General features: G+C 43.5%; 1 protein-coding gene across 3 annotated transcripts in view; it reads left to right on the plus strand.

Annotated features, from left to right (window-relative positions):
* tmem132e (transmembrane protein 132E) overlaps nt 1-16,697 on the plus strand; it is a 350,212-nt gene that overhangs the window by 261,701 nt on the left and 71,814 nt on the right. The window lies entirely within an intron of this gene.

A 16,697-nucleotide genomic window follows, 5' to 3' on the forward strand; every position in this document is an offset into this window, starting at 1 on the left:
GTTAACCCTAACCCTTTATCCGGGGTTAACCCTAACCCTTTATCCGGGGTTAACCCTAACCCTTTATCCGGGGTTAACCCTAACCCTTCTCCAAGGTTAACCCTAACCCTTTATCCAGGGTTAACCCTAACCCTTCTCCAAGGTTAACCCTAACCCTCCTCCAGGGTTAACTCTAACCCTAACCCTTGTCCAGGGAGTTCACTCTTACCAATTATATGCATTAGATTATTTTCTTAAGACTAAGTAGGGTTTATAATCACTGATTTCTTCCCTCTCATTAGATTACTTTTACTGAGTCTGGAAAAGTGTCTTGTGGCAATTACCAAGGTATGGAGTAATGTGAAAAAAATATTTAAATGAACAAGTCAATTTGAGTAATCTCAGTCCTTTGAAGTGGTGCCTATATGTATTGAACAGAAACGTTTCCTTACATAAGTGCTGGGGCTTACGTAATTAAAAGACAATTGGGAGATGTTCTCTAGAATCATGAACGTCAAGCCATTTTGAAGTTTCTGTTTTTCAACATTCTGTAGGGGAAAAAATACACTTCTGGTTTGTATACCATCTCTCTATTGAACACACGCCTAGATGTTGATAACTGGAGGACTCAATTTCCCCTGTAACAGAGAGGCCTAGCTACTTCATTCCCTAGCGCTATAGATTCAACCGGCACAGTGAAGAAGTTAAAGGACTATATCATGTCAAATCTTTTTGAATCTCTCATGTAAGACTCGGCTCCAAGAACATGAGACGAAGAGCGTTCAGCAGCCCCTCGAAAGAGCAGGCATAATGGGTATTAATTGACATCTGTTCAAATTAAATTCCTCATGAGCTGACCCACTTCTTGTTGAATTAGAGCTTAGGGGATACGAGGCATGTCTCCTCTCCCTCGCCCCTGTGTTTCTCACTGTTCTTCCTCTCCGTCAACATAATGGGAGGGTTAGAGTTGTCCGACGAAAGAAAATGATTATTTAAATCCATTAAAGCCTCGTGAAAATTGAGCTTTCTTTTTCTACTCCCCTGAAGATGAGAAGAAATAGAGGGGGAGGGGCCCGATATTAAGCGAAAGCTGAGGCATGACGGCAAAACGCTTCGTAAACACGGCCCCCCCTAATCAAAATGGAAACTCTCAGACTTCAATTTAGGAATTCACTGTGAATTAATTAGACTTCAATAACTCATTAAGGCGAATAGGAACAGGCAGTGCTATGATTTATGCAGGCAGGGATAGTGCATTAGAGTTATCTCCCCAGTTCAACATGAAAGACTCCTACTACATAACCAACCCAAGGTGTGTGTGGGGACAAGCATGAGACGTGTGTATGTGCATACTAGCATACGTATGTGCTGGATGTGTTTCGGTGTATGTGTATAAAGGTATAAATTGTGGGCTGTCTTATGGAACTTATCCACACAACAGTCTTTTCACAAGGTAAATGCTTTCCAGACACCAAGTAGGACAGCCCCAAGCATTTGTCTTCACATCATCACAGCGGTGTCTGCACCCAAGGAGACCCTCCCTCCCAAAAGATATCTTGTTCCAAGCTGTGTCCTGCCCAATCCCTCACCCTAACACTAGGCCTGTGATGATAGTATCGCAATACACTTTTCCATGGCTAAAGTGAAAACACAAAGCAGACCGAACTCTTAGTTCCTTTAAAAACCTGTTAAATATTTTGTGCTATAGCTTAGAAAATAGATACATTTGACTCTGGATGACAACATAATGATGTTTATTCCAACCTTTTCCAACGTTTTCCTAAAGAAGTCATCCCAGCCCTACCTAACACTGTTGTCATATATAGATCAAGCATTTACTTTTAACTTCACCTCATCGGTGTCCATCCATCCCATTCATAACATTTTCTAATGAATCCATTTTAGTGCCACTTTAGTGATGAAAATGCCAAATGTATTTTTTTTCACTGGTTTTCCATCCAGTTATATTGTATATGTTTCTGTACATAGTTAAAACATGGAGAAACAAAATGGATCACCAGATTCTCTGATGTTTCAAAGGTTTTCATAATATTGAATGACACCTTGTCTATTTCAGCCATCATCACGTTGTGTGCAATGTGCATCCCCTAAACTGATTTTTAACCATGACTTTCCCTTGCAAACTAGGCTGCCTTAGAAACATAACATTCAAATGTCAGCTCGCAATTCATATTTGACCCTCCTCTTTAACATTTCTGTGATTATCTAAGAATTATACAGTGTTGCATATACAGGATAGTGATAGTGTTGCATTTCTGTCTCTGTGGAAAAGAGAAAAATACAACTCCAGATAAAATAGGTGATAAGAGGGGAACATCCGAGGGAGAGAGACCCTGGGACAGTTGACTCAATTGGGTGTGAATTAAACAGTGCTGGAAGTCAACTGTTGAGGCATCTCCACCAAAATAAGATGATTAAAGATGTAATAAAGAAGGTCTTTAAATATGAATTGAACTCAGCAGAAGTCTACCTCCTTTAACCCTCCCTCCCTAGCTGCCTCCATCCATCCCCTTTTCATTTCTTATGGCTTTGAAGGTCTGTCATGTTATTGCAGTGGATCACATTCGAGGTGGTGGGGCTTTGTGACTCTTGGAAATTCCCTGTCCGCCCCCCTCCCCCACGGTTCCCATTGTAACAAACGTGCATGTGTGCACATGTGTGTGTGTTGGGGGGGGTAGCTATGCCTTTAATGTTCCGTTACTATGGAAATAATAAGAATGCAGTGCATGGCAGTATGTGGTCCTCTGCAGCTCAGTTGGTAACGCATGGCGATTGCTACGCCAGGATAGTGGGTTTGATTCCTGGGACCACCCATACTTAAAATGTATGCACTGCATTGGATAAAAGCGTCTGCTAAATGGCATATATTATACTATTATATATTATTAATCATACCCAGCACGTCTTTGTGATGCTTGTCATAACCCAGAAAAGCTATAATTACATGCATAGTTTGCAGCATGAGTTTGTTCTGTGTTTTTGTTGAGATTGAGAAGTCCACCTCTCTCTGGAGTGGTGAATAAACAGAGGTGAGAATGACGTCTACATTTGTGGGGCTACATTTATGACGCATTAGAATTATTATCATGTACGTATGTTAATATACAGTTTATTCGATGATGCCATAATATTTCAATGAACTGTAAGTAAAACGCTGCCTTATACAGTACGTACATATTGGCCTCACGTACACCGTATATATCAGAATGCCTTGGGAACAAATGAGAGCCTATGTGACCCATATTCTTATGCCTATGCCCTCTGGCGTTTTTGTTGCCGCTATCGAGGAACACGGCAACTTCCTGGCCCGGGTTTCTGTTTCCTGCTGTCCAGTGGCTCTGCCATGTCTCCCCGTTCAGAGCCCTTTCATCTTGTTCCCATGTCGGTGATGGGAAATGTCAGGCCCGCTCGGTAAGGCGTGAGCACGGCACGGATCGGATGACTCAGGAAGAGTGTTGTCCTGCCACGGGCGGCTTGTCAGCCCACATCGGACAACATCGAGCCCCGGTCCTTATCAGCGGTCATCTCTGATAATGGCCAGGATAGACGTGTTCTCCTGTAGCCTCCCAAATCCTCTCTGCCTCTACTCTGACTTGATTTTATTGACGGTTTCTAGACTTTCTGGATAACTATCCTCCGTCCTATCCCCTCACTTTTTTTATTATTGATCTGCTGGTGTCATTGAGAGAGCTACCTGTAAAGTAGCCACACTACCACTACTACTACTTCACTCGCACACACGCTGTGAGTGAGTTATTTACAGTCTGGAGAAAAAAGTGTCAAAGACATTTACCATTGCACAATGCCAGATGATATCCAATTCATATTGGACACACAAACCTTACAAACAAGATGTACAGTGTGGGACAAATGTTAAATGAAATGTCCTCCGCTTTGAATTTTTTTTCTTTGGTGTGCAGGATAGTTGCATGTAACTGTTCACCTACTACCGCTTTTTATTCACATCAACCTGTGAATAAAAAGAGAGTAGACTAAGGTTTTAAGCCCTGAGGCAGTTTCTTACTTATTTTTAGGATTTAGTAGTAGACCATCATGTCTTCTCCTTGGAGAGATGCATTTTATTCCCTGTTTTGAGTTTTCGTACCTCAATCAGACCGACCACTCTCCTTTCTAGTTGTTGAAGTTTTCACTGAGTTGCAGAATTTGTTATATTTTCTCTATGACTTAAAGTTTATATCCTTTTGATGCACAACAGTGAAATAAGGCAATATAGGCTGAATTTCAAATCGACCCTTAGCCCCTACCCCCTTGAGTTTATTGCAGATCTGAAAGGATTGGATAGGTTTAAAGTAGTTTGGTTGTTGCTTCACCTTGCCTTCTGATATATGTGTAGACTCTTTACCATATTGTTTAAACCTAACTGTTCCAATCTAGTTCAAAGGAATGCCTAGGGATTAGGGGCTGGTGATCACCATATCACCATACTTAATCCAAGATGGCGTAGCAGTGGGGATGTCTGTTTTGATTGTCTTGTCCCATCCCTTGTATATACGTATATATTATTTTTTAAATCAAATTTTCCATCTACGGACTGAACATGCTCTCCTGCAACCCGCCTCACCCAATGTGGTATGGATCTTCTATTTTTACACTTTTGAACCGGAACCCCGTTCTGAAGCTAGTCAGCTAACTAGCTACTAGCTAGTAGTCAGTTAGCCACTGCTAGCGGTCATCACCGTTAACGCGGACTGCCAGCCTCAGCCCGGGAAACTCTTGCCAGCCTCCACAGCGCGATATCGACCCAGAGCATATCAGACTGCTTTGCTTTACCACATCTTTGGATTCCTACCGCAAGCTCTGAACTACTCCAGATCATCGCAGCTAACTAGCTGCTATCCGAGTGGCTACTCCTGTCTAATGTCTCTGTCCTGAAACAAACATCAGTTAGCCTGGAGCTAGCCTCAAACTAGGCCCATCTCCTGGCTAGCTGAAAACATTCCATCAAGCAATCCCTGGGCTTCAACTACCTCTTTTGCCAATTGACCTGGACCCTTTGCTGCCGACACGGAGCCCCACCGATCTATCACGACTAGTCTACCAACGTAACCGTCCAAGAGGGTTTCTGTGCCGAAGCAAGCACCAGTTAGCCTCGAGCTAGGCCCTTCTCCCGGCTAGCCGAAGAATTCCATCAGATAATTCCTGGGCTTCAATACCTCTTCTGCCAATTGGCCTGGACCCTTTGCTGCCGACACGGAGCCCCGCCGATCCATCATGACTGGTCTGCCGACGTAACCATCCGAGGTGGTTTCAACAGACTCTCCCATTGCAACGTCCCCCTGAGGACTATCTGCTAGCCTGCTGCTAGCCCCGGCCTGCTAGCTGTCTGAATCGCCGTGCCTCCTGCTTGCCTAGCTACTCACTGGACCCTATGATCACTCGGCTACACATGTCTCTCCCTAATGTCAATATGCCTTGTCTATTGCTGTTTTGGTTAGTAATTCTTGTCTTATTTCACTGTAGAGCCTCCAGCCCTGCTCAATATTCCTTAGCTAGCATTGTTGTTCCACCCCCCACACATGCGGTGACCGCACCTGGCTTAAATGGTGCGTCTAGAGACAAAACCTCTCTCATCGTCACTCAGTGCCTAGGCTTACCTCCACTGTACTCACATCCTACCATACCCTTGTCTGTACATTATGCCTTGAATCTATTCTTCCGCGCCCAGAAACCTGCTCCTTGTACTCTCTGTTCCGAATGCACTAGACAACCAGTTCTTTTAGCCTTGAGCCGTACTCATCCTATTCCTCCTTTGTTCCTCTGGTGATGTGGAGGTTAACCCAGGCCCTGTAGCCCCCAGCATCACAACCATTCCCCAGGCGCTCTCATTTGTTGACTTCTGTAAGCGTAAAAGCATTGGGTTCATGCATGTTAGTATTAGATGCCTCCTCCCTAAGTTTGTTTTATTCACTGCTTCAGCACACTCTGCCAACCCGGATGTCATAGCCGTGTCTGAATCCTGGCTTAGGAAGACCACCAAAAATCCTGAAATTTCCATCCCTAACTATAACATTGTCCGACAAGATAGAACTGCCAAAGGGGGCGGAGTTGCAATCTACTGCAGAGATAGCCTGCGTAGTTCTGTCATACTTTCCAGGTCTGTGCCCTAACAATTCTAGCTTCTACTTTTAAAAATCCACCTTTCCAAAAACAAGTCTCTCACCGTTGCCGCTTGTTATAGACCCCCCTCGGCCCCCAGTTGTGCCCTGGACACCATATGTGAATTGATCGCCCCCCATCTATCTTCAGAGTTCGTACTGTTAGGTGACCTAAACTGGGACATGCTTTACACCCCGGCCGTCCTACAATCTAAGCTAGATGCCCTCAATCTCACACAAATCATCAAGGAACCTACCAGGTACAACCCTAAATCCGTAACCATGGGCACCCTCTTAGATATCATCCTGACCAACCTGCCCTCTAAATACGCCTACCTTCAACCAGGATCTCAGCGATCACTGCCTCATTGCCTGTGTGCGTACTGGGTCCGCGGTCAATCGACCACCCCTCATCACTGTTAAACGCTCCCTAAAACACTTCAGAGAGCAGGCCTTTCTAATCGACCTGCCCCGGGTATCCTGGAAGGATATTGACCTCATCCCGTCAGTAGAGGATGCCTGGTTGCTCTTCAAAAGTGCTTTCTCTCCATCTTAAATAAGCATGCCCCATTCAAAAATGTAGAACTAAGAACAGATATAGCCCTTGGTTCACCCCAGACTTGACTACCTTTGACCAGCACAAAAACATCCTATGGCATTCTGCATTAGTATCGAATAGCCCCCGCGAAGTCAGGAACCAATATACTCAATCAGTTAGGGAAGCTAAGGCTAGCTTTTTCAAACAGAAATTTGCTTCCTGTAGCACTAATTCCCAAATGTTTTGGGACATTGTAAAGTCCATGGAGAATAAGAGCACCTCCTCCCAGCTGCCCACTGCACTGAGGATAGGAAACACTGTCACCACTGATAAATCTACTATAATCGATAATATCACTGTGCATTTTTTCATGGCCGGCCATTCTTTCCACCAGGCTACCCCTACCCTGGCCAACATCTCAGCACCCCCTGCACCAACCTGTCCCTTTCTATTAGATCTGTTTGTCTGAACTGATCCAATGCTCACGCTCACACGGCAGACTCTAGTCACTTGTTCCACGGTCAGATTGCACTTGTGTATGGTGACTTCTGTATAATGTGTTGTGTAATGAAAATCAAGTTTCTTCATTTGACGTTTAAAATGGAAACTTAAATGAATTTGATTCTATGACACTAACTTATTAGATTAGTTCTATTAGAGCTGCAGCAGCGAGTTCCCCCTGGTTATCCCAGGCCCTTCAGGGGTTTAGACAAGGCAAAGATGAGAGCTGCATTTTACACTGCAGGTTCTGTCTATTTACCTGTCCTCCCTTTAATTTTGTCACAAAACAGCAGATATTGATCTGGCTTTTTTTGACAACTCACATTTTACAGGCAAAGGCTCCCAAGGAAGGTGTCTTCCTGTAATAATGTACACGACGCTGCCCCGGGGAGTGATTTGGATAGCTGAGATGCTTTTAAAGGGAGTCATGGAGAAGTTGGACTTTTTCCCACCACTATCTTTTTTTATTTTATTTTTTTATTTCACCTTTATTTAACCAGGTAGGCTAGTTGAGAACAAGTTCTCATTTGCAACTGCGACCTGGCCAAGATAAAGCATAGCAGTGTGAACAGACAACACAGAGTTACACATGGAGTAAACAATAAACAAGTCAATAACATGGTAGAGAAAAAAAAAAGAGAATCTATATACAATGTGTGCAAAAGGCATGAGGTAGGCAATAAATCGAATAATTACAATTTAGCAGATTAACACCTGGAGTGATAAATCATCAGATGATCATGTGCAAGAAGAGATACTGGTGTGCAAAAGAGCAGAAAAGTAAATAAATAAAAGCAGTATGGGGGTGAGGTAGGTAAATTGGGTGGGTAGTTACAGATGGACTATGTACAGCTGCAGCGATCGGTTAGCTGCTCGGAGCAGATTTTTAAAGTTGTTGAGGGAGATAAAAGTCTCCAATTCAGAGATTTTTGCAATTGTTCCAGTCGCAGGCAGCAGAGAACTGGAAGGAAAGGCGTCCCAATAGGGTTTTGGCTTTAGGGATGATCAGTGAGATACACCTGCTGGAGCGCGTGCTGCGGGTGGTGTTAGCCATCGTGACCAGTGAACTGAGATAAGGCGGCACTTTACCTAGCATAGCTTGTAGATGACCTGGAGCCAGTGGTCTGACGACGAACATGTAGCGAGGGCCAGCCGACTAGGGCATACAGGTCGCAGTGGTGGGTCGTATAAGGTGCTTTAGTAACAAAACGAATGCGACTGTGATAAACTGCATCCAGTTTGCTGAGTAGAGTATTGGAAGCTATTTGTAGATGACATCGCCGAAGTCGAGGATCGGTAGGATAGTCAGTTTTACTAGGGTAAGTTTGGCGGCGTGAGTGAAGGAGGCTTTGTTGCGGAATAGAAAGCCGATTCTTGATTTGATTTTGGATTGGAGATGTTTGATATGAGTCTGGAAGGAGAGTTTGCAGGCTAGCCAGACACCTAGGTACTTATAGATGTCCACATATTCTAGGTCGGAACCGTCCAGGTGGTGATGCTAGTCGGCGTGCGGTGCAGGCAGCGAACGGTTGAAAAGCATGCATTTGGTATTACTAGCGTTTAAGAGCAGTTGGAGGCCACGGAAGGAGTGTTGTATGGCATTGAAGCTCGTTTGGAGGTTAGATAGCACAGTGTCCAAGGAAGGGCCGGAAGTATATAGAATGGTGTCGTCTGCGTAGAGGTGGATCAGGGAATCGCCCGCAGCAAGAGCAACATCATTGATGTATACAGAGAAAAGAGTCGGCCCGAGAATTGAACCCTGTGGTACCCCCATAGAGACTGCCAGAGGACCGGACTGTGATTGTAATGATGTATCAACTCTGGAGGGGTCTCTTTGACATGGGCAAGAACTAAATTATTTCAAGTCTTTGAGGGGAGGCAGTACAAAAAAACTAGAAACGTGTCTATTATTCCTCTCTTCGACATTTAGGGCCAGTTTCCTTGGACCCAGAATAAGCCTAGTCCTGGACTTAAAACATATGCTCAATGGAAAATCTCCCCCCAAAATTCGGGGGCCAGAACTAGACTTAATCAGGGTCTGGGAAACTGGCCCCTTAATGTCGATTAATGTTGATAAGTTTGGCCAATATAACCCAACCCAGTGTCCCCATGACTTGCCAATATCTTTTCTCTTGGGAATTCACTGCTCAAGCCTCACAGAAAGTCACCCGTTTGTGTTGATGTAAACACTAGCATGAGATCATATGAGCAGGGGGAGTGCGTATTGCGTCGGTGTTGGTGTTGTTGGTGCTAAAGCTGCCCAGAGGACTACACTCCGGCTACTGCTGTGCTGTGACATGCTGTTCCGTGCAAAGTAGAAAAACAGGCTGTTTCCACACCATTATGAGCCATGAAGGGAAAATAATACATTAATAAATTATCTAACACCCGGAAATGGTAATGGACGGGCCATCATAGAAACGGGGCCACTCAAAAGGGAAAGAAACACGGACAAGGGTATTGCGGGCAGGTACGTATTTATAACAGATGGCTGAGGGGAGGGTTTTCAGGAAAGTTAATGATTATACATTTATGAGTTGTATTCGGGGGCATAATCTGCAGCATATGCCCGGTTGCTAAAATCTGTCACATGTTTTTGGATCGATTTAAATTCTGACTCCCTTATGGTGTTGTGGCTTTTGCTCAAATGCTTTTTTTCTATCACTGGGTGAGCAGTCCACTTCCGTGGGTGGTGAAACTGCAGACATTGAATAAACAGTCGTGTTCATAAAGTGTCTAGTGTCATATGATAGAATACAATGGCACTGATACACAGTATCATCACGCTTGTGGACTGCCTGTAAGTGCACTCAAAAGGGACACTTGGTAGAGCGTCCCACCCTAATGTCTTCCAATGTGTGATTTTCTACAGAGAGAAAAATAACCACTTGTATCAGCTCAATTCACAGCGGAGAAAATCGCTTTACCTTGGTGGATTCTTGGAAGGACTTGTGTCATAGAAGTGTGTTTTCCACAGCAATTTGGACCCCTGCTATAGGAAAAGCAGTTTGAACCCCAGCGGTCTTGAACAGAAAACTTTAAATGAGACAAAGCAGGGGCAAGGGGGGTGCAAGGTAATTGGAGCACATTACCGTAATTACCTTGACACTAACACACAGTCCTGCAATCCCGGTCAATGCTATCCCGGTCTCCTCCCACCGCCGTGGTTCATACTTCCCAGGGGGCCTTGCCTGGGGCTTAGAGATAAGGGGAGGCTCATTTACATGTGCGCCAGCGTAAGTAAGTGTCTCTCCAGAACTGGGCGTTCGAGGCGGGCTGCAGGCGCGTCCGTCGTGTGGCTCGTGGACTCCATCGACCAGGTAGAAGCACGCACACTATAAAGACTTGCTTACACACATAGACAGACTCCAAGCAAACAGAGACTGCCACACACACACACACACACACACACATAGACAGACTCCAAGCATAAAGATACTACACACACTTGCAGAGGCACATGCATGCTGATGTCCGCTGGAACACCAGTGGATTCAGAGGAAAGTACTCAGCAGATTATTTCAGACTGATTCCAAGGGAGGTCTTTAGTGCATGGGTGCAAAAGTCAATTGCTGACTGGTCTGATTAGATCTAATTCTCAATAGATTCCAATGGCATGCTTCTTGGTGTACTTTATTCTGTATGTAGTCCAACATTATAAGACTGGTCAAGCCAAATTGTTTGATATCCACTAAGTCAGTCATTTATTATACTCAGAGATATAAGAGTTCCACTCTGCAGGATTCGCTCCAAACTGCAATCCTGATACATGATTAACCTGGCTTTCCCATGTTGATATCTATCTGCATATAAAGGATGATACATACAAATGGGAGATATGACAGTTGCCGTGGATACAGCTATCTAGCTGCTGTGAACTTCAATCATTTTATATTATTCACCCTGGTTGAGCGTTAGCTGAGCAGTTGCCGTCTTCAATGGCTGCCGGCAAGATGGATGCTGCCTTTAAACAGATTTTGTCACCAAAGTGACACCATAAATAGACAATATGAATCCAAATCCGCATTGGAGACTGCAACTCACTCTCTCGCTCTCTACAGCCACCCATTTCATTTCCATAATTTGCCATCCCTCCCCTGGAGTCAGGACACGTTGCCCTCTTCTCTCCTTCTTCGTTTTAGCATAATCAAATTCATCAGCAGGAGATTTCCCCGCTATTGGCTGATGCAAAACGGTGCTTAACCTCGCCACACATACTGTATCACGCCACATTCTATGTAGCGGTGAAGTTGGCCAAATGTGCCCAATTTCAAATACTCAAGGCGTAATGTAAATTTAGTGTAGTGATTAGCTGGTTGTGACCCATTGCATGTCGATTTCCTAAGTGTTGACAGGGTTTGAACTGTTTTGATTACTCAATTACCCTCTATTGAGCGCTGACAAGGTTAGCTGGCAAACCTAGCAAGGTGAATACTTTTTTGTATCATAAAAATGTGAGCACTGATTATATAAAAGCCACAAAATTATTGAAACTATAAGGGAAAATAAAGATTTGCCTGTCATGCCTTTGATGAGAGAAACTAGAAACACATTTCCGTATTGCAGTTGCATACAGTTGCGTATTCAGCACAACTGAAATGCCTCTATCTATTATTTGGCATCTCAAACGTAGTTTGCCTTTCCATCCTCCTGAGCGATATGACTGTTGATATTTTCCTCCACCTACACTCGGATGCGGCTGCACTTCAACCCATGGCAGGCATGTATTCTGGAATGTGAATGTGATGTAATGTATTGTATCGATGTTAATTTCCTCTTTTGATCCCTAAAATGAACTATATATATATATACAGTACCAGTCAAAAGTTTGGATACACCTACTCATTCAAGGGTTTTTCTTTATTTTTACTATTTTCTACATTGTAGAGTAATAGTGAAGACATCGAAACTATGAAATAACACATATGGAATCATGTAGTAAACCCAAAATTGTCCAACTCATCCCAAACCATCACAATTGGGTTGGGTGATTGTGAAGGTCAGGTCATCTGATGCAGCACGCCATCATTCTCCTTCTTGGTCAATTAGCCCTTACACAGCCTAGAGGTCTGTTGGGTTGTTGTCCTGTTGAAAAATAAATGATAGTCCCACTAAGCACAACCAGATGGGATGGCGTATTGCTGCAGAATGCTGTGGTAGCCATGCTGGTTAAGTGGGCCTTGAATTTGAAATAAATCACTGACAGTGTCACCAGCAAAGCACCCCCACACCATCATGCCTCCACCTCCATGCTTCACGGTGGGAACCACACATGCAGAGATCATCCATTCACCTACTCTGCATCTCACAAAGACACAGCGGTTAGAACCAAAAATCTCAAATTATGTCAGTCTAATGTCCATTGCTCGTGTTTCTTGGCCCAAGCAAGTCTCTTCTTCTTATTGGCGTCCTTTAGTAGTGGTTTCTTTGCAGCAATTCCACCATGAAGGCCTGATTCATGCAGTCTCCTCTGAACAGTTGATGTTGAGATGTGTCTGGTACTTGAACTCTCTGACACATTTATTTGAGCTGCAATTTCTGAGGCTGGTAACTCTAATGAACTTATCCACTGCAGCAGAGGGAACTCTGGGTCTTTCTTTCCTATGGCGGTCCTCATGAGAGCCAGTTTCATCATAGCGTTTAATGGTTTTTGCTAGTGATGCACCGATATAACATTTTTGGCCAATACCGATATCCAATATTATCCTTGCCGGAAGAAAACGATACCGATAACCGATATTTCATTTTTTTGCTGCCTTTTTAAGCATTCTAGTACAGTTGTCTGTCACGACTCCCACTGTCACGACTCCCGCCGAAGTCGGCTCCTCTCCTTGTTCGGGCGGCGCTCGGCGGTCGACGTCACCGGTCTTCTAGCCATCGCCGCTCCACCTTTCATTTTCCATTTGTTTTGTCTTGTTTTTCTGCACACCTGTTTTACATCCCCTCATCACTCTACGTGTATATTATCCTCTGTTCCCCCCATGTCTGTGTGTGTAATTGTTCGTTACGTGTCATGTGTGATGCTTCATGCTGGTTTTTCGCCGGGTCTTGTTTGAACCCGTGGTATTGTATGCTGTACATTATTTGTGTGACGAGTGCGCTATTCGCTTTTGCGTCCGACTGTTTCCTTCTGCCAAATAAAGTGTGCCTGTTCACTCATCTCTGCTCTCCTGCACCTGACTTCAGTTCACCAGTTCGCACACTGTTGACAAACACACACACGGATGCAGCGGTCTAAGGCACTGCATCTTAGTGCAAGAGGCGTCACTATAGTCCCTGGTTCGAATCCACGCTGTATCACATCCGGCCGTGATTGGGACTCCCATAGGACGACGCACAATTGGCCAAGCGTCGTCCGGGTTTGGCCTAGGAAGGCCTTCTTTGTAAATAAGAATTTGTTCTTAACTGACTTGCCTAGTTAAATAAAGGTTACACATACACACACACATACCACACTGACCAAAAAGTTATTTTGTTGGCATTTACGTATGTCCCCATTACCAGTAAAACATAATCAAAACCTATTTCTTTCACTTACTTGCTGTGCTGTTTCGTTGTTCAGTTGTTCAGTTGTTTCATTCTCAACCAGGATTTCTATGGAACGCCATTTGGGTCTTTGCATGTCAAAAAAGATACACGTTAAACAACACTATTTGACATGTCAAACAACACTATTTGACATGTCGAATAACACTATTTGACATGTCAAATAAGCTTGTTGACCAATCAGGACCTGAATATGACTGCACGTCACATAATAATTTAACGCGGTCATACATTTTTTACCTAGTTATTACACATTGATTACACTATCACTCGTATTTCATATGTCACAGCTATTCATCGATATGTATGCCATGATGCTGGTTAAGTTGTCTCGCACACCTACAGTGCTGGCCATTAAAAAAAAGCTCTCCTTGACTTCGGCGATGTCATTTACAGAACAGCCTCCAACACTCTACTCAGCAAACTGGATGCAGTCTATCACAGTGCCATTCGTTTTGTCACCAAAGCCCCATATACTACCCACCACTGCGACCTGTATGCTCTCGTCGGCTGGCCCTCGCTACATATTCGTCGCCAGACCCACTGGCTCCAGGTTATCTATAAGTCTTTGCCAGGTAAAGCTCCACCTTATCTCAGCTCACTGGTCATGATAACAACACCCACCCGTAGCACGCGCTCCAGCAGGTATATCTCACTGGTCATCCCCAAAGCCAACACCCCCTTTGGCCGCCTTTCCTTCCAGTTCTCTTCTGCCAATGACTGGAACGAATTGCAAAAATCGCTGAAGTTGGAGTCTTATATCTCACTCACTAACTTTAAACATCAGGTATCTGAGCAGCTAATCGATCGCTGCAGCTGTACACAGCCCATCTGTAAATAGCCCATCCAATCTACCTACCTCATCGCCATATTGTTTTTATTTACTTTTTAGCTCTTTTGCACACCAGTATTTCTACTAGCACATCATCATCTGCACATCTATCACTCCTGTGTTAATTTGCTAAATTGTAATTACTTCGCTACTATGCCTTGCTTAAGACTTTTTTTTCTATTGTGTTATTGACTGTATATTTGATTATTCCATGTGTAACTCTGTGTTGTTGTTTGTGTCGCACTGCTTTGCTTTATCTTGGCCAGGTCTCAGTTGTAAATGATAACTTTTTCTCAACTGGCCTACCTGGTTAAATAAAGGTGAAATATATATATTTTTTAAATGGATGCAAACAATGTTCTTCCCCAAAAACCTAGCAAAACTACAAAATCTGTTTCATTAGCTATAGTTAGCTAGCTAACTATATAGCTAGGTGTCATCATCTAAAATAACACTAATTTATAAGATAGTTCTTATTTGATTAATGGTGGTCGGACCCATCTATGTGAAGCTAGCCACAATAAGGATTAGCCACAATAGTCGACGTTGCGGTTAGCCTTCAAAATAAAAGTATGGCATAATTCTACTATTTGTATTAATTTGCATCACTGTCAATGACATACTTTTATATTGAAGGCACACCGCAAATTCTACTATTGTGCCTAGTTCTTATTGTGGCTAGCTTTGCAACACATAACCCGGTCTGATCGAGCCTCACTAACCAGATGAAGCTAGCCGGCTGCTTATAACGTTAGCTTTGGGCAACAGGGTTAAGTAGCTGGCTAGCTATATATTTTCATGAACTGAAGTATAATTTCAATAGGCGAACAACAAGTGGCGACCTAGCCAATACTTACTCACAAGGATTCCTAAATCATTGCTACGAATAATGAAAATGACTGCAGTTTCTACTGGTCATTGTTTTCAGGTTGGTTGTATTGGTGCTAGCTAGGTACCAAGCTAAAGCTAGATACCCCAGAACTTGCGGTTGAACAGATTATGCTTTATTACCAACGCAGTATTGTAAACATGTTGTTCGTGGCCGGTGGTTGCTTGTTTGCAGACGTTTTTGTACAGCTTTGACAGTGCTACTGTATCTTTTTTGACACGCAAAGACCCAAAACAGTTTTACATAGTATGTATGTCGTGAAGCTAATAGCAGTGATGCTATTACTGTGTAAATCCGGTAGGGCAACATCTGAAAAATAGCACACTTGGTAGTGTGTAGGTGCTTAACCAGTCGGCGAAAGCTAACATCACTCACGGCAGAGAACGGTTGATTGTCAAGGGCAATGAATTCCATTATCTTGGCTTTAATGGATTTCGCCTTTGAATTGTCTCGCTGAAATTTTGTTACTCTTTCAAATGACTGCTCGACTTGTTGACTGCTCGATCCACACAGCAGACATTGTGGGCTAGTTTGGAAATGCTGTGTTGCACGTATAGTGCAACATTTTACGTGGCGTCATTACATCATATACCTACACTACCGTTCAAAAGTTTGGGGTCATTTAGAAAAGTCCTTGTTTTTGAAAGGAAAGCACATTTTTTGTCCATTAAAATAACATCAAATTGGTCAGAAATACAATGTAGACATTGTTAATGTTGTAAATGACTATTGTAGCTGGAAGCGGCAGATTTTTTTATGGAATATCTACATAGGCGTACAGAGGCCCATTATCAGCAACCATCACTCCTGTGTTCCAATGGCACATTGTGTTAGCTAATCCAAGTTTATAATTTTAAAAGGCTAATTGATGATTAGAAAACCCTTTTGCAATTATGTTAGTACAGCTGAAAAGTGTTGTTCTGATTGTACCTGTGGATGTATTTCAAGGCCTACCTTCTAACTCAGTGCCACTTTGCTTGACATCATGGGAAAATCAAAAGAAATCAGCCAAGACTTCAGAAAAAAATTTGTAGACCTCCACAAGTCTGGTTCATCCTTGGGAGCAATTTCCAAATGCCTGAAGGTACCACGTTCATCTGTACAAACAATAGTACGCAAGTGTAAACACCATGGGACCACGCAGCCTTCATACCGCTCAGGAAGGAGACGTGTTCTGTCTCCTAGAGATAAACGTACTTTGGTGCGAAAAGTGCCAATCAATCTCAGAACAACAGCAAAGTACCTTGTGAAGATGCTGGAGGAAATAGGTGCAAA

The sequence above is a fragment of the Salvelinus sp. IW2-2015 genome, linkage group LG23, assembly GCF_002910315.2.
Source record: "Salvelinus sp. IW2-2015 linkage group LG23, ASM291031v2, whole genome shotgun sequence".
NCBI classification, from domain to species: Eukaryota; Metazoa; Chordata; class Actinopteri; order Salmoniformes; family Salmonidae; genus Salvelinus; species Salvelinus sp. IW2-2015.